Source organism: Malurus melanocephalus, unplaced genomic scaffold (genome assembly GCF_030028575.1).
Source record: "Malurus melanocephalus ecotype Western Australia unplaced genomic scaffold, MMel_1.1 scaffold_419, whole genome shotgun sequence".
In the NCBI taxonomy this organism is placed as follows: domain Eukaryota; kingdom Metazoa; phylum Chordata; class Aves; order Passeriformes; family Maluridae; genus Malurus; species Malurus melanocephalus.
In genome coordinates, this window is record NW_026623651.1 from 616,184 (window position 1) to 636,678 (window position 20,495).

The window sequence follows — 20,495 nt, forward strand, 5'->3', positions numbered from 1 at the left end:
TTTTAGTGTTTCTCTTCAGCATTATACCAGAGGTGAGCAAAACACAAAGAATGCAAAAATTTATAAAAGACATAACTATTTAAATAACAACCCTCCCATAATATTATGACATTTTTAACCCACCCTCAATTCACTAAGTATTACACACTCAATGGCTTCTAACACTGTAAAATGTACATCCATAAACATTTGTTTATGCATGATTGTAGAAAATAGRCACATCAAAACCCAAGAAAGCAAAAAACTAAAAAGACATATTCACAGTATATATAAACTGTTGACAAAAAGTTGTAATTAAGAATGAAGACGCCCTAAGCCACAGAACTTGAATACTACACTGCAGACTGATTTTGCTACTTTTGAATTTGAAAATATAAAATACCTGGATGCAAGTCTCGTCCTGCTGTTTAGCCCTGCATAAGSTGTTTTATCCACCTCTAGAACCAGCTAGAAAAAATCCTCCTCTCTTCTGGGCCTCCCAGCCCCCAAAAAATCCTTGAAATTCCATCCTTCAACCTAGACTGGAAATGTCACACTGTAATCAGATCAGTGACCTGTCTCCTCTGGGACCCTGCCAGTGCTTCTGAGAAAGACGTGATCATTCCATAAACCACAGGAACAACCCTCAATCCTCACTCTGCTGGACTACAATGCAGAGGGCTGATGTAGCCTTCTGTCCAAGCTGTGTTATGTCTGTGGCAACCAGAGTTTTCCCCATATCCTTTGYAGATTCACCTCTTGACAAAAAGATGTTTGTCAAATGCAGAACAGTCTGTACCAACATCACTGGCATCATGTTTCGCACATGATGAGACACAAGAAAACTCTTCGGCTTTCACTCTGAATTAGGCACGCTCCCTGAGGGAGTCCTTCAMTGCAGGTACCAAGCACACCCCAAATTCTGTCACAAACATGTTGTTTATACCCGGTGTGCAATAGCATGGGCACATCACGTGCTGCTTCATCACGACCGAGTTCTAAGTGCTCTCTCCCAGYAGCAGCCCACAGTAACTCACGTCACAGTTTAAGCAGATGACTCAGCACGCCTAAGGGGCACCCTTGGCTCAGCTACTGCCGATTCCATAGATACAGCTCTCAAGAGCAGTACTCACTCCTGAGTTTTATGTATTTCCACAGCATTTCATACCCAAACATCATCACCTTCTTTACCAAAATTCGGAATAACAGTTGTTTTTTTAATGTTTTAGTCCTGAAGCTGTTTCATTTTTGCTGAGTCTTACTCCAAGCTGAACCAAGCAGAGCTTCCTGTCACGGTTACCAGTGGACACAAGTAAAGCCTATTTAGTGCTAAGCTTAACACTACAGCAGCTCCTCACTGCCAAAACAAACTCCGGCTTGCCAACCAAACTGCTCACACAGATACAACTCTTGACTAAYCCATTAATTAATCTAATAAAGAAAACACCGTTTCATTAATGCTTTTAAAAACTCTTACTCCTTGACAATAACTTAACACTTTTCCGAAAAAAGTAACCAGGCACAGTTCTCTCTTCTATGAGACTGGTTCTGTGGTACATTAACTACTTCAAAACCTCTCTCTGACACTTTGAGATTAAAAATAAATAGACAACCTAAATTAAATTAACAGACAACAGTAAAGCAATTCCTAACTCATAAGGATTACCAGATACCCACAGTACAATTCTAGCCACCAGCTGAACCTCCTACATTCTTGTCTAGTGCCAAACAGATAAATTTGTGCCGATGCTTCACAGAACCTTATTGTTTTGTACTCCAGTTGCTAATTGCAATAAACAGCTTATTGTAATAAACATTTCTGAGGACACTAATATAGCTTTCTTCTTTTCCCTGAGCAAATACTTTAAAGAGTCCTGAATCTCACATTAGGAAAAAAATGACCTGACAAACCACTGGAAACYCTAACCAGCTAAAAGTAATGGATTGTTATACAAACACCCTGTATTGCCAACTTCACGGTTCACAGAAAAGGATAAATCATTCTAGCTGCGCTTTCCACACCCAGTTTCACAGAAAAACCTCTAMAAAAATTAAAGAGAGGGAAAGTCCATACCTGATCAGAGAAGAGTAAGTAGAAGAAAAAAGCTTCTTACCTCTGCCTAGGAAGCTCCATGAACAACACATACAATAATCCCAGAAGACTATTTCCGACAGATTCAGGGTTTTCTTCCCTTCCTGTTTGCTCCCTGAAATCTCTCTGTAAACTCTACACTGGCAGCAAGTGCCCAACTTCCTCATTCCTGCTTGGCGCATGCGTGCTGCGGGCATACACCCAACACCACCAAACACTGCTCACAGCATAGAGTCCCAACAAAGAAATCCCCACCCAACACCAAAAACTGCAAGCCTGTACCTAACGCATGTTCCCATCCTTCTTTCAAAGYGTCAGCTGGCTTCAGTAGCTGCATAATAAAGCCCTTTATAAAAAGAGAGAAAAGCAAAGATAAAATTATAAACATCACCAAAACTCTGTCCCAAACTAACTGAGGCTAAGTTAAATCAGGTTCAAGATGTACTTTTTTTTTCTTCAGTATTTTTTATTTTGCCTGCAAAAACAAAGCAAGAAACTTACGTAATTTCATGCAAAAACCTCTTACTTGGTAGAGTCAGTGAAGCACCTTAAGAAAATGGGGCCAGTTAAGGACAAGATGTTATTCCTTATTTGAAGTTTTCCTGCCTTGTAATAACATAACGAAAACAAGAAAACCAAACAATCAACACCACAACTCTACCACAGTACCTCCCCAACAGAGGCTCTAAAAGCAATTTACAATGATTTAAGCTTCAAAACATCCTGTGAGGCAAGAGTTCATGTCTTACTACAAAATAGAAAACTGTTGAATAGTTATTTATAAAGTGCTTAATAGGAAAAACATGGAATGAAACCCGATATATAATTTATGAAATGTGATACATAATTCTCTTGACTCCTATTCTCACCCAACATTCAATCACTAGTCTTGCACCATTAGGGTCATGAACATTAAAAGACCACACATGTGTAGATGAARTTTAAATGTTCTTGCTCATGCCCTACAAAACATAAAACCTTTATGTGAATAAAACTGCAATTTTTCAGGGAAAATATAYCTGACACAGCTTCACAACTTTTGGTGGATATTATACATCCCTTAAAGCTTATTTAAAAGAAAGGAGAAGTGGCCAGTTCTTAATAGCAAATAGTTTCATGATCTATCACCTAGAAAWTTTTTTCTACCAASAGATGATTAAGTCTAGGGAGTAACAGCAGGCAACAGCTCTACAACACATTCTTTTCATTTCAAATTAAGAGTCCTTGTATTTGTCAATAAAAATAACTATAACAGTAACAAAGTGATTAAACCAGTATTAAAAAAAAAATAAAGGGAAAACCAAACAGATTAACAGAAGAAAGGCAGAAGGCACTTAAAAATTCGAAGTAGTTTTCAGGACAGGGACTATCAACTGGTCAAACCCTCAAGAGCTCTCAATCCTGCTGTYAAGGACACAAGCAAATAATTTGCTTTTCMAAGAGCAGATACGTGTTTGAAAGAAACCATGGCAAAGAGGACAAGCTTATAGAAGTCTTCATATTCAAGRGTGCAAACAGATATTACCTCTCAGTTGAAGTCACTACTCTTCCTTTCTCGTTCCTTTCTAAGATATTCCAGCTGAACCGGTTGCATAATTGTCCCAGATGAAGTTTTAAACATAGATCTTCATTAACAAACACAGGTAGGCAGAAATGTGGGTGGATTGCAATTRCACAACCAACACCTCATTTTAACTAAAGCAAGGCAACAAGTCAGCCACACAAACACCTTGTTTATAATAAAACTTTAAGTAGCAGACTTCATGAAGAGAAAGCAATTGAAATGGGTAGTGTTCTGGATCACCAAGACCAGTATCATTCTTTTCAATRCAAGAATAATCTACAGTTACTTGACAACTACTAATATAAGCATCTGGTAAATGAAAAGCAAGCTAAGCAAAGGAGAGGGGAAAATCTTGTCACTGCAATCCCTTTATCCTTCATTAGACATGTATCATTGAGAAGATCCAGCACAATTCAATGAAAGAGAAAGCATTCAAAAAACCARTCTAACAAAAAAGTATAAAGTGTTGCGTGCCACCCACTCTCCAGAAAGAGCTTTTCTCCCCACTTAATTCAGCAGCTCTACTTCTGCTTTGATGTCAGAGATACTACAGTTACAGTAACAGTACAATTGTCATGTGAAACAATAAGACAGAGAAGCGCAGACTTGTAGCCTAGTTGGAGACACTGGTCAAAAACCGTCCAAAAAAGCTCTCTAACCTATAATACAACCCTGAATAATTACCCCCAGCAAATTTATATGAAAAAAAAAACAAAAACCAACTCTTTGAAATGAAAAAGTAATATAGAAATTGTTCTTTAGGTTCTTCTGTTGTGTACTGTGAAAATAATACTGAAAATTTATATTTGATAAACTTACAAGGCAAGAATCAAGCAATAGCCTGAACTTCTCCCCATCTCCTTCCCCTCATGTCTACATGCTGGCATTACACTTGTCACTCTATTTGTTTTCAAACTGACTGGCAAATTAAAAAAAAAAAAACAAACAACAAACCTTCTATGTAAAAAGTTCCAGATGCAGTATTAAGGAAATGCTGAAATATACTGTTGCTCATTACTGCACTAATGAGCAGTGTTTAGTGAGTATAAATGCTACTGCCCAACACAGGCAAGAAGRGGCTTCCATTTCATAGAGTTAATGAAAGTGTAAAACAGGAATGGAGTTCTTTCTAAAATGGGATTTTACATAGGTATTCAAAAAATACTTTCAGTGTCTACTTGAAAATTTAAGTCTCAGGACTCCTTTGTAATTTTTTCTTTATTCTCACTTTTCATTTCTCTGWTTTGGAGGCGGCTTTTCTTGTAACATAGTAGATGTCACCCTCATTTTAAAAAATTAATGTTGAATAGCTTTTTAATAATATATAATAACTGCTGTTTAYTTAACAGTACTCTCTCATAAAGCTTCAGTTATTCAAAGCACCTTCAAAGCAATTTATTTTGGAAGACTGCACTTAAACATCAAAAAGATCTTTTAATAAAAGCAGAAWGTCAAGAGCAGTGAAAACGAATTATTTTTTTAATGAAACTACCAATATAGTTCCTTGCCTGACCATTTAAGGCATGAATTCTTTTTAAACATCATATAATCACAAGGATTATCTTGTTCTATGTTACATAGAAAACTGCCTCTAGTCTACTGCAATGTTATTTCAAAAGCCAACAAAGCACCTACTTTTTGTAGCACATATATTTTATCGCAATGACAAAGAACATTTTTTTCACATTCTGAGCCTTATTATAATTCTATTCATTGCACCATTCTCTCAGAGATTTTGATACAGAATTATTAAAACTACATCAGCTTCAAGAAAACAGCTTTTCTGCTTCAGGCACCTGTTCAGGCAAACGTGTGATATCATTTCTACATTGTGACGAAACTGTATGGCACCATCAGCTTCAGAGAAAAGATGCACTTTTACAAACAACATGCAAAACAAAACGCTGTTGTGCTCACTACAACACTACAGTTTTACCAAACAGCCGAGGCAGGGAGCCTGAGGAGTTGCTAAGAGAAGATAATCTAGGTTTACCTCATTTCTCTCCCAGATCAGCCAAGTCTAGCTGCTAAGAGAATGCTGTTAAACATTAATTAAACAATTRCTTTCGTGGCCAAGAAGGACAATGGTATTCTTAGATGCATTACAAACAGCATYGCCAGCTCTTCCAGGGGGTGATCCTACCCCTCTCCTCAGTCCTAGTGAGGCACATCAGGGATGCTGTGTCCAGATCTGGGCTCCCCAGGACCAGAGAGATGTGGAGCTCCTGGAGCAGGTCCAGCGGAAGCTGCCAAGATTAGGAAGGGCCTGGAGAACCTCTCTCACCAAGGGAGGTCTAAGGGAGCTGGGCCTGTTCAGCCTYGAGAGGAGACCCAGCTGAGAGGGGACCTCGTCCCTGTCTGTCCCTGTCTGCAGGGAGGGCTCAGAGCAAGGACCAGGCTCTGCTCCCTGGGGCCCAGCAATGGGACAAGAGGCCACAGRCAGGAACCAATGTGCAGGAAGTTCCACCTGAACGTAAGGAAGAATTTCTTTCCTGTGCAGTGACCAAGCACTGGAACAGAGACCAGAGAGGGTGTGGAGTCTCTCTCACCGGGGATATTCCAGACCTGTCTGGACACAATCCTGTGCCGTGTGCTGGGATGACCCGATGACCCACTGTGGTCCCTTCCAACCTGCCCCACTCTAATTCTCTGAAAACACCCAAGCTGTAAACAAAGAGCAAATCACAGCCACTACCTACAAGTATGATACTTCAGACGAGATTTCACACAGCRGCAACAGAATTTCAACTCTCTGAACACAGCAGATAGTGACCTGCATTGCTTACCATAAACTAATATGTGTTAACCACCTTAGCCTTGTGAGGACCTGAGCATCCAAACTCATATTTGCATTCTACAACCAATTAAGACAGATACTGAAACTTTACTTATTTGGCATTTCCAGCATATTTTCAAGCATGGCTTAGAGTAGGTCTAAAGTCTGAACTACTTCTCAGAAAGTACTCTCCATGGCATCTCTGCCAAGGACCTAAGCCTGTCCAAAGCAAATTCATTTCCTTCCCRCATTTGCTTCTAATAGGCTCCAAAAGATGTTCCAGATCTGTTAAATGGTGAAGAATGATTAAATGGTTAATCTGTTAAGGGAAAGAACAGGAGAAGCACACAATGAATTTCAAGGCAGCTTCTTTTAGCATCAATACAGTCTTGTCAAGTTTTTGGGTATAGTTTCAAAAGCAGCTTATTTGAGCACAACCAGGGCAACTATTAAGTATTTTTTCATTAATGGAAGCCATCTTGAAAGTACTGCCTAAATTTTTAACTAGCTACCTAAATGCTATTCAGCAATCCTAACAAGGATGATTACACTAACAGGTTAGAGTGATGAGAGTAGGTGAAATGGAATAAGGAACATGAGCAATAACAATTTGTRAAATTGTTACTTTACACTAAATCTACCCCAAAATTATCTTTGTTTCAAAAACAATGCTTCACAGYTAGATTTAAGCAATGTTTWGTGGTGCAAGTTATGCAAATACAGTCAAAGCCATCCTTTCACTTCACTGCGGTTAGAGCACCGAGAGAAGTGCTGTCCAGAGAAGATGAAAGAATGCTTTAGCAGCCCRTAACTTACATCACCTTACCACTCCTAGAACCTTGTGGCAAGTAAGGAAGCAATTGTAAATGCTACAATAGCTTACAAGGCCCAAAAAATCCCAGATATAATTCTTTGCTGAGTTCTGTACTAGCTTCACTTGCAATAATAGCAGGAATATTAAGATAAAGAATATAAGTTTCACAGATGACTATTCTGCTTGTTTCCATGACACAGGCTGCAAGTGTGTTTTAACAACACAACTTAGTCTACACTACAGCTCTGGAGTCATCCAAGTTCAAGAGGCAGCTTGTTGCAGAAATGGCACCAAGCCTGGAGAATTTCAGCCCTCTTGTTAACAGTTGCATAAATAAAAAACTTAGCTAGTCAACACACTAAACAAGATTTTCTACACACCTCTAAAAGACCTGTTGTAAAATCCAAACACTATTCAGCAGTGACAAACCTGCTTAAGACTTTTTAGCAGTGTTAAATTACCATTCACACAGGGCTTAAAGTCTTTAAGAATCAGTAGGAGAGGTCACACAACTGTTGCTGAAAAGCAGGTTAATTCAGGTACGTCTGACTCAGAATGTAATTGAGTCACACTTGCTTTAAATGATACTGGCAGCCGGTAATTCAATTTGTAGCACTGATAAAAAAAGCAGTTCCAGAGGCCCGATATAGCCCGGGGCAAGGTACTCCTTTTGAATGAGACTTTTCATGCAACCTTCAATTACATGAAAAAAAATCCCACCCTTAAATATTTTGCAGCCTTGGTGTCAGCCTCACCTACCAGGTTTACAAAAATAGAACCTTTTCTTTACAGCTTGACTACATCATTAAAAACAGCACCCATGGTTTTAGTCAATGGAAACAAAGCCAAGGCTCAAGTTCTCAGGGTTTCCATTAAACACCTACTCTGAAACTAATAACAATCATTTTGAGTTTAACCACAAAAAAGAAAGCTGTTGCCTTACTTGTTCTTTTTCTAAAATAGAGCAAACAACATAAGATACTCATGTATAAGAGAAAAAATCCGACCCCACCAACATCTCACTGATCTTCCTATCACTAATGGGTAAGAAGTATATTTATTTTTGGCAGGAGCCCGAATACAACTAAGAAAATGAATATCCTACATCCTCTTAAAAAGAAGTTTTGAATTATAACCTACTTATAGAAGTTATAAGTTATATAATCATCGAATCAAGAAGGCAAAATACAATAATCCTGTGAGTAATCTATTAAAAATCCAGCRTCAACATGATGAATTTTGATGTTTGTGACCTGTAAAACCAGTTCTCCTCCAAACAGGGAACTTCGTCTTTTAAAAGGAAGTCCTCTTACTTACTATCGACTGTGCACGAAATTTGTTGTAAATGGAGTAGTCCGTGAAGAACAGATTTTTCTCATTCCCAGTCTTCAAAGATATATTAATCTCTAGAAACATACTACAATTATATTATTGCAGCATCAACAACTGGAAAAACATAAAATAAAAAATACATAGAACATCACCTCAGAGACTGCTGCCAGAGCTGTTACAAAAAAGTACATAGATCTCCTCAGCACGCTGAACCAGTCCACCTTTTGAAAAGCAAAGGGTAATAAACTTCTGTTAATGAACCTTCTTTTTCCTTCTTTCAGAATCTTGAAATGGATCTTAGTTGCCCATCACACCACTAGAGCTGCAGAACAAGCCAGGACAAATGACAAGCCAACCTTGTACTACCAACATTTCCAGGACTTGATAATTTAAATTTCCTCTGACTTGTACTGTACAAGTCTCTGGTTAAACAGCAGGTATCCAAACACATTATATGGTATACGAACAGAAAACTAGGCACAGAAACTCTCTTACCACCCATGCAGTCAATATTCCTTTACACATTCCTGCATTCAGCCACTTGCCACTTTTGGATAAAAGCAATGACAGGAAGCTAAAACCTAACAACGAACAATTCAAAAAAGAAGATTCTCAAAATGGATAAGCCAAAGGCAGCTGTATTAGCACTAGTGAAGCCCTCATAACTGCACTGGGAATTATTCGGCATGCAAAACCTAACAAGAACAAAGTATTTAAATGTATTGATTAGCATACTCAAGTCACTGGATTTCCATGGGCTCACTGACAATTTTTATTCTGTAATGACAACTCACACRGCAGCTTGTCAAATCAACATCACTGACTATTCCCACTTCTCTAGAGCTACACAAAGTTCTGAAATTACATTAATGAGTTATCAGATGTGCTTGAAGGGAAGGATTCCTGCCRCTCACTTCCCCTTACAGAAGGCTTCCAATTACTGTCACATGAGCAGCTAAATGAACAGGGGCTTTTATCCTCAGCCCCCTCTCCTGGGGAAGGACAACTCACATTTTTATTTATCAGGTGAATGGCTGTATTACTCATAGGAAGACACTGTAGAATGTTGGGGGTGTTTTTCCTCGAAATTTTAGCTAAACTATTCCTGTGACTGTTTTAATACCTGGTGAATAATCCTGACAGCACACCCCTCTCCTCCTGTAGTGCCTAATGAATAGCCACATCATCACATCCTCAAATGCCAATACCAAAGATTTCTGTGGAAACCTTTCTTCCTGGTATGTCCTGAAATCACCYGCATCATGCCCAAGTTTCAGTTTGACAGAGCTCAAGTTGTTCTGTTCCAAACTGGTCTACTGAAGCTGAAAACTCACATAAAAATGGCTGTAAGCATGCAATTCTCCTCAGAAACACACCCACAGACATCCCCATCCAGTCCTTGTGTGCTATTTTGTTAGAAGCACTTGACAGAAATTTCACCGAGAAAGGAGTGACCAGAAAAGCTCACTCCACAGATCTCTGCTTGCTGAAGTCATGTAAATCCTCAGATTTTACAGAAAATCAGGTGGGAAATATGACATTCCTATGAACTACAGTGCAGACATTGTCACTTAGATTGCCTTGACTGATGAATTTCCAATACTCCTGGTAAAGGAATAAACGTAAAAAAAAAAAAAAAAAAAAAAAAAAAAAAAAAAGTCTGAATGATACTTGTCAGTGTTAACATAATCTTATTAGTCTTATTTTTATTTTTTCCTTTTTGCAAATGCTACAGAAATGAGAAAGAGCATCATGCATTAAGGACAGATTAAAATTTTGCTAAGTTTCCCCCCACTAAGAATATATTCTGCAAAAATCACAGTGCTCAGACAGAAGGTAATTCTTAACTCTTACTCAGTAGTAATAATTAAGAGAAAGAAGTAWATTTACTTCAAGTGTAACTCAAGGAACATATTTTGATTTGCAACCAACTGGGCTGTGTCTTTTCGCTTTCTGGTTAAGGTATTCAGGAAAGCTTTGTCCACAGCCTTTCACTTTATTATTTTAATAAAAATAAGAAGTATCTTGCACTCCAACAGAACCTTATGCCTACAGGCAGATCAGCAGTAAAACAGTGAGCAGCATCACCAAAGGGAAAGCTGAAAAGCTTTGTTTCCCAATGCATTCTGGCACAAGTTAGAGCTAGGTTATTCCACATGCCTTCACTCACATACTATTATCAATAGGTAAGCTCTCATTAAAAAAATGAAGTGGCATRATTAGAGGGTTTCCAAACACAGTCACCTTCATGCACCTTTTCTGTGCACTGAAGTTATTCCTGTACCTGAAGATTCTAAACACAAATACATCCTTAAAATGGAATAGATGGTTCAGGAGAGATGAGACAAAAACAATCATGAAATAAGACACCTTCAAGGCAAAAAAGGGCTTTGTATGAACTACAATACAGTGGATAAGCAGCATTAAAAGGTACCACAGAAGAGGTATCTTCAGCTAGCATGATTTAATACAGCACACAAATACAAGAGACTAATAATGCACATGCAGGTTAGCAAGTCCAGAARACAATCCTGCTGGCTCACATCTCTTCAGTAGAAGGCAACAATAGCCRGAAACAAACCAGTCTGGTCTACTCCAAGCAACCAAAGTTTAAGTAATTCTCACTTTCTTTCCACTGTTATGATTCACTTATAAAGAAGTTAGTGYCCAGGCTTTTATCCATAAAGCCTAGTTGAAACAACCAAGACTGAAATTAAACTGACTATAGGTTTTTGCAGCACTATTTAGGCCTCCTTTTCAATTAATTCTACAGGAAGCCTTTTCACACAATTAAATGGGAGAATGACTCATAAAACAGGAAGGACAGCCTGAGTCRATGCCTCTGGTTTAACCAAACCAGTCCATTTCATCAGGCCAGTTTAGCCTATCTTATTATCTTTCTCCATTTCTCCTTTCAAATTTACAGCAACAAAGTGGTCACAAGGGAGCATGCCATTAACAATGCTCCCTAACTTCTCACCAGTTCCAGAGGACGCGGTGACATTTCAATAGGCCCCAGTAAAGTCCAAGAACAAAGAATACCAGAGGTTGCTCCATTATCCAAGCAGCCCATCCTGCAATTCTGAACGATAAAGCAATGAAACTAAGAGACAATACAGCATCTCTGTTACCTGCATTAGCTGGCTGAATTGAATAGTGGCTCAGRTCAGAACAGAATTAWTTAAAAAAAMCCCCAAAACAAATAGAAGAAAAATAGGGAACACCAGAGAATGCAAGATCATTAAAGAGAACAGGAGAGGCAAAGATAACCATGGTCAAGGGAAAAAAAATCCTATAAGAAAACAGAGCATTTTAACAAGCAAGGAGATAAAGACTCCTTAGAGGAAAGTTAGTTCAGGTCTTGAAAGGTACATGGGAGAGTGGTATTTCCTTTGTAACTGCTTTAGTAATTTGTAAGGCTTTGCCCTTTTCTCATCTATTTTTGAACCAAAATCCCCACCACCTCTACAAAGCAAGCAAGACCAAGAATTACTGTCCCTCAGAGCTGCTAAATAAGAGCTAGTAATTTTCCAGCTTACAAAAGTGTCTGCATTTTGTCTACCCACACAATAATTAATAACAATGCAGGTGACCAATGACAATTTCTGTATTATGATAAACAGCTATTTATCAAGATCTTTCAAMTGTGATTAGTTTTGTTCACATTGGAGACACTAGTGATTTGGTATGAGGCCCCTTAGACATGTCGAGAACCAACTGCCCAGACACTATGCAAATCAAACAATTACTCTAGAAGAGCTCATACGTATGCAGCTTCATTTATAACTGTGAAGATTTTTCATTTGCAGAAGGTGGAGACTGAGACTTGCTCCACAATTCCTGCTCTTTYTTCCATACATATACTGTAAAGCAGGACACCACGTCGCTGTTTCCTGAAACCACTTCAATCTGTGGCACAAAACCCAAGTTTGATTTTTTCATGGTATTTTAAATTGAGACACACCACAAACAGATATGAGTGCTTCATTAAACTCCTGAGAAGATTTTTCAAGATTTCATTAGCACAATGTTCACTTATAAAGGCAGGGGAACTTTTCTACTAAGCCTCCCAGAGAACAGCTTATACCCAAAAAGGTGAGATTCAATTATCATTAGGCCTGCATAACTGACATAATCATTAATGGCCATAAAATAATATTTATGCCACATGTCACAATTCAGGAATGCCACATAAGCTAATCAAACTGATTTTCTACTATTGCTTTTTAATTCAGTTTCCATTAATTTCAAGGTCTCTCCTTCAGTTCTTGCATCTCAGCACAGAACTAAAAAAAAACACCACAGAACAAAACACTTTAGTCTTGCTATACTGCAAGTGCCAGATACCTCAGATACAAACACTGTATAATGAAGTCCTAACACTTCCATTTGTTTGTACAGTTCTAACATCAAATAGTACCTGAAGGACTTCTATTGTAAAGTAGTAACAAAAGGAATGAAGGTGGAGAGAGAACAAGCTGGAAGAATAAGACTTACTGGAAAAATAAGGCAACTGTAAGAGTTTTATTTCATTCTCTTTTGAAGGGCATTTATATTACACAGTCACAGTAGCAAGACATGGAGAAGTTACTCATTGAAATACAATTGCTACAAAAAGTGAAGAGGGCTAAGGAAGTATGAGTAACTTTTACTCTAAAAACAAAGCACAGAGAAAATCAAATGCAACACACTGGGAGTGCTCCACAGCATTTGGTTAATTAGCAAGCAGGTAATGAAGACCATTCTCCTTGGCATGAATTTCAGTTCATTCACTTTGTAACACTTTTCCTGAACCTCACTCCTTTTRCCCTAAAGATAGCGCCCAATTTTGAGTTGGAGACCAACACTGGCTCCCACAATTTATCAAAAATGTTTAGCTGCATGTCCCTGCAGACCTCCAAGGCACAGCAAAGAGATGAGACTCCTGCTACTGTAGTAGAAGTCTCCTTTGAAAAGAGTAAGGAAGTTAAAAGCTGTAGCTGAAAACCCAACWTGCTCACAGTTTGAACTGAACTAATTGCTTGAAATGAGCTCAGGAGCAAGTGCTGAAAAGACCTTTAGATCCTGGCGACAAGCACTCCTGCTCCATCACCCAATCAACCACCATTTTGTTAACAACAACAGGTTTAAAAACACGCATACCTCAAATCTTCCAAGCTTATCCTGACAGGGTCTGATAAACACAAAAGCATCCTGAAAAGTAATTACATTTGGAATGTCCACCTTTTAATTTAGCAGCCTGCTTTTAAAGAGTAATTAGATAATTTTAAAAACATCTATTAAATTGAAATAGTAGAGAGATGAGACAAACCAGATTTTCCATGATAAAACAAACAACAAACTAAAAGAAATCAGGAACCATCAGGAAGATCTAGATTTTCAGCTTTGCACATTTCAGCCACTTCAGCTACACTGCATGCTTTGTTTCTTCAGTTATCTTGTAGCTGAAGCACACGCATCTCAAATCAATACAGCATGCACCCCACATGTGCCAGAAATTCAGTAATTAGAAGCTAATAATTTAAAAAACAGTTTTGCAAGCTATCAGTAGTGAGAGGGGTCTAATCAGTGAGAAGCAAGAACACATCCTTATGGTGGTTTTAGCGACCATGGCTGGAAGGCCTAACTGTCGATAAACCCTTCACCTTCCGCAATGCCGAACTGCAGATGCACACAGTATTCCCTGGCACAAACACGATGTTCTGTGTTCATTATATCAAATTACATGGTAACTCTGTCATGATCTATGTGCAGCAAGTGAAAGATCTGTTCTTCCAGCAACACTTCCACTACTTTTCAGTTTAACTGGGTATCTTCCATTTTTCATGCAGCAGAACAGGACAAAAAGCTTCCTTTTGTGTGTCAAAACAATCCTCTTCCCTTGTCTCCCCTCTCCTCCTCACAACTACCTCTCATATGAAGATTTTTGTACATGTTCCTATGGAACGTCTTTATTTTAACAAGGTAGCATTGTGGATCTCTATCTATTTTGTACAATCAAATGATAGAGATTTTATTCTCCATGTCGATTTTATGCCTCCCAAAACACTTTTTTTTTCTTGGGGGAAAAAGAGCCAACATAGCATGTGGGGCAGAAGTTTGCATGTCAAAGTCTGCATAGGATGTCCAAGACCATTCGTACATGCAAATATGCCCTGATGCATGGTAAGTCATRTCTACCTGCTCAAAGTTTCCCTAGACCCCCTGCAAATGCCTTCCTTCTGACTCCATTAGAAAGTAATCTCAATGTGAGTTGGGACACCCACCATCCTTGCATGAAACACTCTACACTTTCTAACACAGAGCAGTGCACAACTGGTACTGCCTSGGAAAACACACATTTACAACAAATGATTTAGAACTCTTGCTATTTCTACCACCAAAGCCTCTTCCTTCTCCAGCTGATTGCACCAAATATTGCTACCATGCAATAACAGGAAAGGTGTTTCCTCAAGCACTCTAACCAGAAATTATTTTTGTATCAGAAAAAACTGTTTACAGTAAGCCATCACGATTTTTGCACCTTCTTGCCCATTAACACACTTCTGCAAATATAAAACCTCATTAGAAATCAGCTAGCCCTTGGAAATCTAATACCACTTCAACTTTTACCATACTGGTAACAAAGAAAATGAACCTGAGGCAAAAGATAATTATCAAGAGATGCACTTCTTCACAAAAACAAGTGGTCACACTCAGTGACGGGAACTGCACCTAATTCGGGGCACACTGTGGAATCTCTGCATAGAAAGGAAAGTAACATAATGTAAGTAAATATTTGTGGTTTTCTTTCTCAGTTATCAGTCCCTAGACTTCAGACTGCATTACTGTAACAGAGCCTACATGGAATCTTGAAGGTCATACTGAAATTTCAGCTGATGCAGCATGTTTATATAATAATATTTCACAATAGGAACATATTGTATCTTTATTCCTGTAGGATAATGGTTTCACATTCATTACCTAGGGTAACAATATACATTTCAAAATACAAATTCCCTTATGGCTTATCTGTCATGTATGTTGAGTCAGGTTTGTTTTTCTGGCCCAACAGACAATGTTACTTGGGATGCTCCAGCAAACAACCACCTGATTCACTGGGTGTGGGAAAAGCCACCACAAAACCACACAGACTGCAAAATGATCCAATGAATCCACAGGGGAAAAAGAATTTTAAACAATGAGAAGGCAAAAAATTACTAAGTTTTATAAAGGTCCCCTGCTTAAAAGATACCTTCTGCATCACTATTCTGAGATGCTTGGGAAGTTCACAAACCTATACGCAGGTGAACTCTTTCCTTCTAGTTCAGCTTTACACTTCATTTCAATGGAAAGCTACGACTTCACAAGCTCTTTCAAATGGATGAAACAATTTTTCCCCCAGGTATCCAGCATGTAAATTTAAATTTTTGGTGTGGAATTAAAAAAAAAAAAAAAGGCAATTATCCTTCATATCATTACATATTACAGACTGGGAAAGGTCAATTTCCCAGGCATTATGAAATACCCTTTTACAGCACTGGTTAGTTAAGAAATACAGACCCTAATTAAACAGGATGTCAGTCTTTGCCATCACTACCAAAGATAGCCACCATCAGCGTCACCCAAGACTTCTGAGCCACACAGAAAGAAATTAAAGCATTATTTTAATATACACACTCACTGAATCTCAACTKCTGTGATGCTTACTTCAACAAGACTGATAATGGCTTTTACCCAGACTGCCGGTGAATCACTGGCAAGACATCAGAAGTTTCCAAAAGCAATCCTGCTCATTTATCCTTATCTGCTTTAGCATGAGCACATTTACATAATAATACACATCTCAAGATGCCCCTAAATTAAACTCTGCAATATTAATGTCTGCAATTTCCCAATTTATATGTTCATCTGTTCACTGGAACACTAGTTCTTCAAATTATCAGCATACAACCATCCAAATGGAAACCATCCCAACCATCACAATTAGAGATTTCTAAAATATTTCACTCTAAACTAAGCTAGTTTGAATACAAAACTGACAAAAAACCGCACAACACCAAACAACAAACATCAGAAATGATACAAGTTCCTTCCCACTCATCTCAATGAAGGTTCCCTGCTCAGAAGTGATTGACAAACTCAAGTCTCTGGTTGTCAAAACAGACTGCTCTGATGGTACCTGCCTTTCCAGACTTCCAAGCAACCTGTCAGGCTGTCTGCTTTGACAGACCCTTTTCTAGGACAGGAAGTCAAAGCCATAAGCTATCATTGGAGAAAGAAAAGATACCTGATAACATCTGTTTCTATTTATGCTAGTGAGAGCGGTACTTCGTATCAGCATTGTGTATTAATGCACTGAAGCCATGGTACTCCTGGTGAAGCTTAGAAGCCGGCAATAATGTACACTGCCCCTGAACACAGATTATTTAYACAGCTATGAAGTCCCATATTAGCTTCACCAACTCCAAATGTAGCGATACAAACATTCATAGCTAATACTAGTAACGACCTCCACGTCCTTATAAGCCTAAAAAAGGTAAGAAAAGATAAATTTAGGAACACATTAACTTCTGCTTCATAGTACTCATGTGTTATCTAACAATTCTCTGGCCATATAATGTGAATAGAGTAGAAATACTTAATTTAACAGCTGCATTTCTCTTCCAGCACTCATTAAATGACAGCATCGCTATACCACTATACCAGTTACAGTGATTAAAGCAGCTCAGCCGCAATCCAGATTACTTTGAACCTTTTAATTATTTTTGCAAATTTTTAATTTTTTTCCCCCACTTCAGCCATTTTCAATATATCAAAACACACAGAAAAACGTAGCTTCCACCGGAGGAACAAGCGATTTGTCACTCCTACTTGACTGAATTTAATAAATATAAGAGAGACACTCTGGAGAAAAAGGCATGTGGAAGAAAACAAAATATTCTCAGTTCCTAGGAAAAATAACCAAAACAACGCATCAGTTACCTGCTTTAAAACAGGACAGGCCTCTCACAATGCCTTTTGAGGACAAAATYTGACACCAGGACATTCGCAACCACCAAAGCACATTAAAAACCAGCTATACCAACATATCACCCCCAGCAGGAAGCCCTACCCACTCTGTGGGTGTAATCCAACAGCCAAAACAATGCCAGGGTGGAAAATCTAGCGCAAGTCAGGGAGATCCTGTGCGGTTTCACCATGGTTTGTCCCCACGCAGAGGCAGCCGGGGCCACCTCGTTCTTCCCTCAGGCATGACAGACAAAAGAGCCACAACCTACAGTGGAGGGATGTCCCGGGGACGGGTAGGGCTCTGTCATCGTTCTTTCCCCATCTCTGTCCAACAAGACACAGGAATGAGTTTTCTCACGCAGAGGCACGCAGAGCCCCTGGAAAAAACACCACCAGGCGCAAGGGACACACAAAAGCCGCCGGGCCCTCGSCCGTCGCAGCCTGAGGCGATGCCGCCTCCCCACCCCCAGCCGGACGCAGCTCCTCTCCGCCTCCCCCGCACCGGGCACGGGCGACCCACGGTCCTTCCCCGCCTGCCCCGGGGCGTTCGGTAACCAAGCCCGACAGGAGCCTGAGGCCTGGCGATGCACAGAGTTACAGAATTGTTAAGAAGTAGAAAGCACCTCTGGAGATCATCTTGTCCAAGCGCCCGCCCCTCGGCCTCCTTCTTCGGCGAGGCGGTCAGATCTCCCCCGCCCCATTGTTCCCCGCACACCGCGACGGAGCCAGCGCACTCACCACGCGGGCCGGGCTTACTGCAGCGTTCACCGGCCACCTCAGGTCCGGCACACCGGGGCTCCCGCAGCGCCCTGCTGTTGCTCCTCCAGCAGTACCCGCGGGCCCCGGGGCAGCGCCGCCATCGCTCGCCGCCGCCCCACTGCCACTCCAGCAGCGGCCATCTTCTGTCGGACTGCTCTCTCCGCCTCCCTCCCCCCCCTCCCGGCACCGCCCGCCCCTTCCTGCGCCCGCCTTCCCCCACAGCCGGGGCGGGGCAGGTCGGGACGGGGAGAAACGGCCGAGTCACGGCCTAGAGCGCCGTGAGGGCAGAGCAGGGCGGAACTGAGCGGAGCGGAGGGGAGGGCCTACCACCGTATACGGGGCGGATGCTTCGCGCTCCGTCATGGGCGGTCTTCCATCTCAGCTCCCCTACCCCTTTCAGGGAGGGTTTATTCCCCTCTCTCACCTCCTCTTGTCATAGTTAGCGGGCTCAGGCGTGGAGGTCGAGGCTTTTCACAGGGAGTGGCTCCCGGGGAGTGGTCTGTGTTTTGGAAGCCTCCTGAGAGTCCCCGCCCGCCATTTTCTCTCCCTCGGGAGCCTCTGTTGGCGAGCCCTGCTGTTGCATCATGGCATCACGCCTTATTGCTTCGAGCCGGTTACTTTTCTTACTTGAGGGAAAAATAACAAATTAAGTTCCGGCTTAAGTGGCCATGCCGGGCAAAGCTTTCAGGTTTTTGGCCACCAGTCCCAAAGGAAGGCGTAGAGCTGGGCTCGCTGCTGAAGAGGGTGCCCCGTAGCTTTGTATGCTGCAGGACACACTTAAATCATCCTCAGCTTTAACCAACACCACAGGTAAGATGTTTGAGGACCCACCCAGCTTTCCTGTGTCACAGTCAGAACGAGTTGGGATACTGAAGAAATTTTAAAATGAAATTATAGAATGTCTTGCAGTCATTGGACTTGCAGCCTTTACTGAGTATGTACTGACGTGATACAAGAGCTAATTACTTAGCATCAGAATATTTCGACTTGATGCCCATTTATGAGAACATGAATATGGTGTAAAATACTAAGGAACTTATCCAGATTTAAATACCAAAAATGGCATTCAGTGGTTCTATTTTATTGCCCATATATTGTATCATGTCTACGGCCTGCTAGAGGCTCTGTGGGATCAATTCTGGTGTGATTSCATTGTGCAGGATGCTGTGCAGGGAATCACTGCATTTCTATTTTTCTTTCATAACAGTGTGAAGAGCACACAATGTATTGTTAGTCCAGCATCTGAAATGCAGCATTGCATGTACTGGAAAGAAAATTTAAATAGAACATCATCAAGTCAGAAGTAGCCAGGCCTAGAGCCTGGGATTCTAAATAGCAGCCTGCAAAAGGAGGCTGGGTTGTGACATGCAGGCAGAAGATGGAAATTCCAGCACACGGGGCAAAGCTATGTAGGGCAGGGGTACTCTTCAGCTCCTATTTCTGACTCTTGTACAGACCAAAGAGAGATTTTCATAAACTTTACAAGAAACGTGATGGCAATAACTAAAAGTACTATTTCTATGCATTTTATTAAAGAAATAATCTCTATTATTTAGGCTTTTCAACCAAAACAACCTTAATGCTTATCAAATATCAGTGCTTAAATAAAACAATAATAAAGCTAATAATTTCTGAAAACAGAGTTTTGTAGCCACAGTGACAGACATTTGAGATCTTATGAACACGGAAGATTAAGATATTTACAAAGACCACCTGTGACTTAGCCTTACTGTGAGCTAGAAAAGTGTGAATTGGAGATGTCCAAGGCCAGATTGAACACAGCTTGAAGCAACCTGCTCTAGTGGAACATGTCCCTGCTTATGGCAGGGTTTGGAACAAGATAATCTTTAAGGTACTTCCAAATCAAACCAGTCTGAGTTTCTATACCACAGAAACTTTTCAATCAGCAATTGTTGCCTTTTGCAGACTCCTCTCTTAAAAGGTACTGTATACATGTGAACCTAGTTGGAGTTGTCAGTGTCCTGATCAGAAGCAAAGATGGCATTAAGAGCTACAGTGGTAGGTGTTTTATGCAACCTTGGTTTAAAGTCACAGAAGCTAGAAGTGGTCAGGGTCTGAGGACATCCTGGTACTTCCTAATTTTTAGGAAGTGATTGTATGGTGTTCTGGTGTTCTGTTCAGTCTGGGATTCAATACTTCAGTCTGGRGACTTCTACCACCTTCTCTT

The 20,495-nt window shown here is 40.2% G+C and overlaps 1 protein-coding gene across 10 annotated transcripts in view; it reads right to left on the bottom strand.

The window, feature by feature from the left end:
- Positions 1–18,479, bottom strand: part of RC3H1 (ring finger and CCCH-type domains 1) — a 72,846-nt gene extending 54,367 nt beyond the window's left edge. For 8 of the 10 annotated variants that reach the window (XR_008966241.1, XR_008966240.1, XR_008966237.1 and 5 more), the window contains exon 1: positions 18,287–18,479. The gene's annotated coding sequence lies outside the window, so the exon portion shown is untranslated. Of the gene's footprint in view, positions 1–2,093; positions 2,240–18,286 lie in introns of those variants that run through there. The other 2 variants (XR_008966234.1, XM_057379743.1) reach the window with 2 other exon arrangements.
- Positions 18,480–20,495: the final 2,016 nt, after the last annotated feature.